The following is a 9,447-nucleotide window of genomic DNA, read 5'->3' on the forward strand; positions in this document are numbered from 1 at the left end:
TCATTTAAAACTGAAGAGAGTTGGATTAGTTATCCAGCCATCACTAGAAGGTACTGAGGTCCCATACGGGAGGCTCCCCAGCTATGAGTTGAATAGTTGAGTTAATATTCTAGGTATTATCACAGATAGACGGCAAATTTGCGAAATATATATTTATTTATCTGTGGTATGGTTTAATCATACCACATGAATATTCACCCAGTCAGGGTCGAAATGTTAGTTAGATTCAACAAGGCTCTAGCTTATTTTTGAAATACACAAACAATTTAAAAAGAAAAAAACTAATTTCGAAATTATACCTAAAAATTCAGTAAATAAATTATGTCAGTCGTTTCTCTTCAGCATGAAACAATTTTAGATAATACATGCATAAGTTATTTCCTCCTATTTACGTAAAATATTAAATTTATAAACATTAATAAAAATATATTTACACATTGTCAATAAAAAAGTTAACCTCTAAGTTTTAAATTTACTAACCTGTAGAAAATCTTCAGAAAACCACTTCAACACAAATTAAATCAATAATTTTTTTTAAAGTAGTACCCTCGATGGCTGGGTTTTACTTTCTTCCGTTCCCTCGCCACGCGACCGAAACCTCTCCGAAAAGCAACGCCCAGAAATACTCTCACAAACAACCCTCGGCGCATGAATAGGGCTGTCGTTAGACAATCAAAAAAATTAAAAAGATTTTCGACAAAAGACGACGCGACATGCTGAATCCCAAATCCAAACGAATATAACATACTACGCATATAATTTAAAAATAGGTGGTTTTCTTCAGCATACATGCCACTACACATTTTTGCAGCCACTGATCAGTCTGAGGCCTCCAGCCAAGTTCACCGTCCAGGTAAACACCTAGAAATTTAGTGGTATTCACCATAGGAAATGAAGCTTTCTTTGTTTTTCACAGTGAAAAGGGTATATTATTTGTCTTCTATTGGTTCAGAACTAGACCATATTCCTTAACCGGGTCTCAACTTCCACCTGCGCATCGCATGCCCTATCAACAGTTTCCTCAAAAGTGTAACCACTCATAAATACAGAGGTGTGATCAGAAAATAATATATTCTTTCCTATTTCATTTACAAGTAAAAGGTTATTAAGGTAGATAAAAAAAGAAGTGGTCTCAGTCAAGGTCCTAAAACCTTGAGGCATGCCATGAGTAACTTGCCTTAAAGATAATATACCTTTAACTCCTTACCTGCGAGCCTTTCCTTAAATATCATTTTAATAGAATTATCACTAAATTGGTAAGTAGTAGTAGTAGTTAGTAAGGGTGGGGGAGCTAGAGCTTGGCAAGTAGGCCTGAACAGACCCTTTTCACCAACTCCAGAATTACCCACCCCTATGCCTCCACTCCCAATGCGCGGTCTTCACTGAGTTGGGCCCGTCCAGATCTTTAAGATCTTCTCGTTAGTGTGTCGTTGCTCCCAAAGTTTTTTTTTTCTCAGGCTACTCCACTTATCACAGATACCTAGTATGTGGTATGAAGTTTCCTTCCCTGTGCCGCAATTCGGACAGAGTGGGCTTTCTCTTATACCAAGAAGGTGAGATGCCTATTTCGACTGTTGTGCACAGTAAGGTTTCCCACCAAGTCTTTGATACTCTGTCGGGTTTTTGCTAGCAATCGCCTTGCTTTAGAGCCGTCATAGTCTGGTATCATTTCCTTGGCCTGTCTACATCCTTCTGTCCTTCTCTAATTCTTCCTTGTTTTTTTTGCCAGGCCCAATTATTAAGCGCCTGTGAGATTTGTTTTTTGCTGAGACCGAGACCACGTTCAGGGCCTACGAAGGGCTTAAAGGAACCTTGTCTTGCCAGTTCGTCGGCCTGCTCATTGCCCTGGACACCTTGGTGTCCTGAGACCCACCTCTCTGCCGATGTGAGCTTGCAGTCTCACTTCCCTGTGTACTGCAAGCCTTTCCAATGCGTCTCTGCATTCCTGGACTAGCGCTGGCTGGCCCTGGGTTTCTGAATTGCCTTGAGGGCAGGTTAACTATCAGATTAGATGCAAATCCCTCCGTTACCTTCCAATGCCTCTCGTTTATTTGCTACTTTGAGTATAGTAAACACCTCCGCTTGGAAAACTGTGGTGTGTTTCCCTAGCGGGAGGGATTCCCCTGTGTTCGTTTCCATTCTGTACACTCTGGCTCCGGCTAAATTGATGCTTTTCACTAAATTAGTAATAAATTATTGTATGAAAGAGAAGGTCATGCGATACACAATCGAAAGCCTTGCTTCAATCACAAAAGATGGTATTTACATATATCTTCCGCTTTCAAAGGCTTCAGTAATGCAATACCAGATCTGTTATTTCAGAAGTGCTAAAGCCAACTCCTTTCAGTCTTACTCTAAAGTTAAATTGTAGATTAGAGTAAGTAAATTATGTTATTGTAGATACTCAGAGGTTCTTAAAGCAATGCACTTTTCCAGAATCTGAGATAGAATTAGTAATAAGAAGATGGGGCGAAAATTATACATGGTATTTTTATCTCCCTTTTTAAATACAGGAATTACCAGAGCTCTTTTATAGATATCCGGAAAGTACATTCCACAATAAATCTATTGATTATACTAAAACAAACTATTCTTTCACCAATTTTAAGACACTCACTGAAAGTCGAAAACAATCTCTTAATGTTTATTCTTTATCATTCATTTAAAAGAGAATTATTTGACGTAAAAAGGTGATTTAGGAGAACTTACTAGACGAATGAGAGTAAGTATTATATCGACTGTTTACTACCAATACCTCCTATATGCAAAAACCAGAATTGAAGATAGGAGGTATTGCTAGTAAATAGTCGATATTCGTGTTATAATACAACAACATTTACATTCCAACTTTCATCAAAAATAAAGTTTCAAGGACCACTCTCTAGAAAGTGAGTTATTTTTACCAATATGTCATACAGATCTACTTCAGTATACAATTCTATTTTTCTTTTGTCCTAAAGTGAACAATAAAATCACCCATCAATAAAATATGTTTTGTGTGCCTATTGTTTGAATGACACTTTCTATTCTATTTTAGAAGATTGAGATGTGAGATGAGCTCTTGGGAATATATAAAAATACACAACATAATTATTAAAATCATTTAAAAAAAATAGTACTTATCCCAACATTTTTTTAAATTTCACATTGATTTTATATCCAGTTCTTTAAATAAAATTAAAATACCAGAATCTAAAATAATTACACACCCACCTCCTCTATAATAGTTCCGGTAGTAAGATGAACTCCATGTAAGGCTCTACATGAAATTCTACATCGAAAATATTCCAAAGAATCTAAAAATTTAGTAAAATACATGGTGTGATATTGACCACTATTAAACGTAAAGTTCCTTTTGAAAAAATTTGATGGATACATTTAAAGCTACTTTTCTTTCTAAATCCAATAACTATAATAAATAAACTAATATAACTAATAAATCCAATGACATAGATCTGGAGTCTTTGTAACTTTGTAATCGGAGAATCCCCAAAATTAAATAATATGCTTTTTTATTAGTCAGTCGAGACTATCCCTCTTCTTATAAGAATTGTCTTATAAATTCTTGGGAATCGGTCTTGTTCATAAAAAAATATTTATTTAAATTAAATTTTATTTATATTTATTATTTTTTTAAATTACAAGCGTTGTTCCGATTGGAACTTGTGGCTAAATGTGCTCAACACAAAGCCGTTAAAAAATTATTATGAAATAGTTATCATTATATAAAAATGATTTTTTATTTTAATAATTTTTGACCAAAAAATATATTATGGGAATAAGATCAATAATTTAGATGTTAACCACGGTTTTTGGCCTTATGTGTGTCCAAGAGTTTTTGATGGAATGTTTTTGGGTCTGTATATTTTTTCTCCTGATGAAGGCATACATTGTTAGCGAAATATAGAGCATTTTATTAAATACAATATTGTTTATGACCGATTTCAAAGAATTTATTCTGTATAATTATATCACGATAGAAAAATACTCCAAAAGCTATACCTATACCTTTTGACTTAAAAATTTTATTCAGTGACTTTATTATATGAGATATTCTTCATAAGTAATAATTATTTGGTATTATTTGATTATTTTAATTGGCTATCAACTCAGAATCACATCAAAACATGACTTATATAAATTATTGTTAAAGGGAAATGATAATGATAATATACTCGTAAATATTAGAGAGACTCTATGAAGATTCGGATATGCATCGTGTCGAATTACGACTGTATCATTTAACTAGAACTCACTATGGTAAAAAATTCTTTTACCAAACCAAGGGGGAACACATGATTTCAGCTAGAGTGGGGGGCAGCTCATACCTGTTTCGAGAAGATGGTCGGTCGAGTATATTAAAACAAAAAATTATGAAAATTTACTTTTATTAATTAGTTTGACTCAAAACAAAATATTATATATATAATAATCATAATATATATGTATATTATTATTTTAACAGTAATCTTCTCCGATTTGCGGAAAATTTCTCTATGACAAATTTTCAATAAAGTCACTGCTTTCTTTTAAATAATTGCGATATATGCTCATCAGACATAAACCTGTAAGCCTTTATGCACTTATGGTGCTTCTAAGCCACGTTTTAACTATTCGCAGCGTACTGAAGGACCGTTCTACGATCGCCGTGGTGCATGGGATAGTGCTTAAAATAATAAATGCCTTTCTGACAGCAGGGTAAAAAATTTTGGCTTCGTTGAACAGATCAACTACTTCTATTTCCCTTAATTGATTATCTAATAAAACCTTTGTCAAAAATTATACCAAAGGTTTAGTTCTCCAGTGATATGCCGGTTATAAAATTCTTGGAATGATGCTACGTTCTTGTGTAAGTCTGTAATGCTGGTTTTGGTCTTGATCATATACAAGGGATGTACCTTACTAAAAGCAAATACCGAAGTATTTTCTTGGGAGAATCAAATATTCAATGATGAAATGAGTGAATCAATGTATGGTATTATCAGGGAATGCCGCCAATATTCGTTATCATTGTCTGATGGCGGATTACTTCTATGTATGCAACAGCTCGCGCTTTTTAAAGCATTTAATTACTTGTTCTATCAGGAAACACGCGGTCATTTCTGAGAATCTGCTTGATATTTTTGATGTGTTCACCGAAATCATGTCGATCGATTTAGCTTGCAGTACGCTAACTACTGGTTCTAAAACTGCTGAATATTTGGATATTGTTTGTAGAGCAATAATAAACACTGGTTTTGTAACGGCTAAACGCAACTGATATGCAGATTTTCTGGTGGCATAATTTCCATCTACGGATAACGTTTCTAGAGATTTCACAAGCTCTGGGAAATTTTGAGAAAACTTTCTGATTAATTTATATTTTTTGGACCATCTCATCTCACACAATCGTGATAGGCTTGAAGCGTAGTTTTGACGTGTAGTCGATTCTCTAAAAAACGTTATAACTTCCTTTACAGTGGGAACAGTATTTCTAATTTCTGGCACTGTGTTCGCATCATTCACAACAAGGTTGAGTTTGTAACTTAAACAATGAAAATATAAAGCACGAGGTTATTTTTTTCTCAAAGTGGCTTATACGCCACCCTCTTTCCCTGCCATTGTAGAACAGCCATCGAATCCAAGCCCTACACAATCTTCGGTTGGGAGGTTAGAACTAATCAAGAAATTGTCAATTGCTTCGGCAATTGCTAAGCATTTTGTGCTTTTAGTTTAACGAACCCTACAAATTATTCTCTGATTTTCTTTTTGCTTTCATCGTAGAATCGCACGCCTATTAACAGCTGTTCTTTCCCAGCTACGTCTGCTTTTTCATCAGCTAAGACTGCGTAAGGCATGGTCTTCTGAACTTCACTTATTATATTTCTCCTTACTAACTTCGCCACATACATTTATCAATCCGTTTGGTATTTTTGGCTATGTATAAGCTGCATTGCGACGGCACTTGTACAGGTGAATCTTTAATTTTTCATCCCCTGAATTGATTCTCAACTTCAATAAATCTAATAAAATATCCTCATCTGTTTGTTTTCCCCTAAGAGGCAAATCATGTGTACCGCAAAATACTATACTTACAATAAATAATTGATGACAATATTTGTCTGTTTTCATCGATTACTTTTTGGTATCCACTTTGCAGTTGGATGTCTACAGGAACATTTTCAAGAAAATTTTTTGCAGCCTTTGTCGCTGTTAGGTGAAGGTTGCTCATTGCATGATTTTGGCAATCTTGATGCATATTTTTGAACTTTATATATGGCCTTGCCATTAATGATCCCAAAATTCCGCTCACAGTGCTTGCTTATAGAGAGCACCTTTTAGTCGCTTGCAATATACTAGCCATGGTGCATATTGATCCAACCAAGCATAATTAAATTTTCTTTTCAAATGGCTTGCATCATTTTCAAAATCGTAATTTTAGAAAAGTGATGCAACTGGGCGGGATCCAAGGATTTTGTAACAACTTCCTCTTCTTTTCCGTCGATAGCTGGGTAGCCAACTCAACATAATGACCCAGATCATTTTCATGATAGCCATCGTCCACTATAATTTCAGGATCGACGTTGATGTTATAAGTTTGTTGGGACGTAGATGGAGAAGAATAGTTGGCAACAGATATATTTACAGGTTCTGCTGGAGAATATGACGGTTGTCCAATGTTAGCATGTTTAAATTTTGTGGTTTGAATAAAGAAATCAAATAATCATATTAGGTTTTGTTTTGTTTTGACTCATCTCGTTTAAAGAATTTTTTGATATCCATTTGACAGAGTAATATTTCTAGTCTCCAATTGTTGCGCAGTAAACGTAAATTAAATCTCAGGTCACCGCAACTAAATTATAAGACACTATGGCGCATGAAATATTCGCTCCTATTAAACTCCAAACTAAATTGAATTGTATTCGTTATCTCGTCGTCTCGTCGAACTAAATTGCCTTGCTCTGCCTCACGATCCCGCTTATATATTCAAATATTCCTGCTCCCGAAATACGTAGAAAATACTCGACTATCGACTCTATTTCTGTCCTTGTCTCATAGTTGCTATCACTGCCTTTCTTTTCCAGCTAGAAGGTTCTTCGTGGTATTATATTATTATAGGTAACGCTAATGTTGTTTTCTCCCAAGCCTAGATGGCTCTGATTGATGACTGATGACTCGTTGGGAGCGCAAACTACGAGATGCGACGGTTTTGCGTTTGCAATAAATACGACAAAAAAAGTACAATAACTCAGGACAAAATCAAACAAGAGGACAAAATAAACAAAAACAAAATCTCCAATGATATTTACTATCGATTATAATTATAGATTTCAACTTGTTACCAAAAATGATTTAGGTTATATGTTATATTCGAATTTTCAAACTACTTATTTTGATTTAAACTACTTATAGTGATTGTAGTTACACCGCTAGTGAAAACTGAATTTGCTTTTTAAAATTATTGCTTCAAAAAAAACAAACTACATAGCGTTACGTTGGCTTGTCATAGAAAATTGGAAAACGGGGTGCATAATTCCATAAATGTATTTTCGCAAACCTTAACTATGTCTGTCTAACGTATTGGGTTTTCTTTTATGCTGTTTTGATAAGTGAGGCATTTCATTTCTTCTTTTTTTATTATTCTTTTATTGAGTAACAGCGCCACTTTTTTGTGTGTTTTATTAATTTAATGATTATCAAGCGGATAGAAATTAAAATTTAGAACGTAGCAAATTTCGAATTTAAAAAAAAGTGAGCATGTTTCTGATGGGTAATCAAGGAAATTCTGCCAGGTGTCTAAGAGTAAAGAGGCGCTTTTAGGAATTTGCTGTTAAACCAGAAATAGCCTTTATTAGCCGAGTGCTGATTTAGGGTAAAATCAGTTAGGATAGTCAAACGTTTTTATTATTTCTCAAAAGCCAATTGAATATTTAAAGATACTTTAACAAAATTCTCGAGCTGTTTGCTATATCTTTCACTATGGACTGGATAGTGTTACATTATAGATTCAAAAGTAATATTCTCGATTTGCCCGATAATTCGCACATCAAAAATTGTCTGAGATATGATGGGCAGTGTTACCAGACTGCTAGCTAATCCTTCATGATTGAGCATACAATATGCCTCGTCCCAGGTATACAGGTGCCTATGATATAGAATTCCCTAGATCACCTCATCTGAATAAGGCGAAGCATCAAATGTATTCGCTTAGGCGGATCGATGTTATTAACATTGGCTATGTAGGAATTAGAATTTTCCAATGAGAATCTAGCCGTAATTAATATTATTTACCTTACTATCAAGAGATATCTAAGATTTATTTTGTTGGTTGTTTTATATGCTCATTAGCAATGTATATTTATAAATCTTATTAGTATATGTTTTGATATATTTCTTATATTTACTTATACATTTTTGACCCTATTGTAAGTTTTGGATTTTTTGAATGAATTGAAGTGAATATTTTAAAGGTATTAATAAAAGAACATTATTTGTTTTTCAAACTTTCCCACTCAAAAGTTATATTTTTTAACTTTTTTAAATAAGATAATTATTACTATACAATAATCTTTTAATTTTTTAAAACTGTCGTAAATTTTATAATTAGCTTTTAGCGTTTTGAAACCTATAAATATAATTTTAATTATTATTAGTAACAAAGCAATAATTTATTTTAAATATGATTAAATAACTGAACTTGGTTTCAACTAAAAATCATTTTATTATTGATTTTTATTATAAAATATTGCTTCGTAGAAAGACGTCGTGAGCAAAATCGATTAAGCATGTTTTTATTATGCTTCATCTATTATTGTTCATTTATTTTGTAAAAAATATAAATATAATGTAGTTAATATTATGACATACTATAAATTCCAGTATTAATAGTAAACAGAAAATTTTTTTATAGAATCTGTCACTCATAGTTTTTTTTTGTATTTGGTAAGAATAGATATGGAGCAATGACTACTCTGTGATATTATAACGCTTTTATTCCAAAATGTTATTCATAAGTCTTAAATTTATAATATAATTACTTGTCAGCTTAAATTAATAAGACTAGATATTGATAATAATGTAAAAACAATATCTACTAACTAGTAATAAGGTATATGATATCTTATAGATATTCAAATTGAAATACTTGCAATAATCATTGTATTTTTACTACTAATGATGTAAAATAATTTTTAAATATGTATTTTTAAGATCAATGTATGTTTTCAGAAGTATCATATATGGTGTATCAAGGTCAATATTAGGTTAGCTAGACATTTTGGCAACACGCTAGGTATTTGCTCGAGACCGAATGATCTTCTGCCATATAGCGTTATCTGTTATATTCTTTAAAATTTCGAATGGAATCTCTGTATACGTGACAATTTTTATATCCGTAATTACTTTCGGACCCATTTTAAAAATCAGGTCAAAAAAAGGTAAAAACGATTTTGACAATTTTCGATTTTT

This window comes from Anthonomus grandis, chromosome 1 (genome assembly GCF_022605725.1).
Source record: "Anthonomus grandis grandis chromosome 1, icAntGran1.3, whole genome shotgun sequence".
Lineage (NCBI taxonomy): Eukaryota > Metazoa > Arthropoda > Insecta > Coleoptera > Curculionidae > Anthonomus > Anthonomus grandis.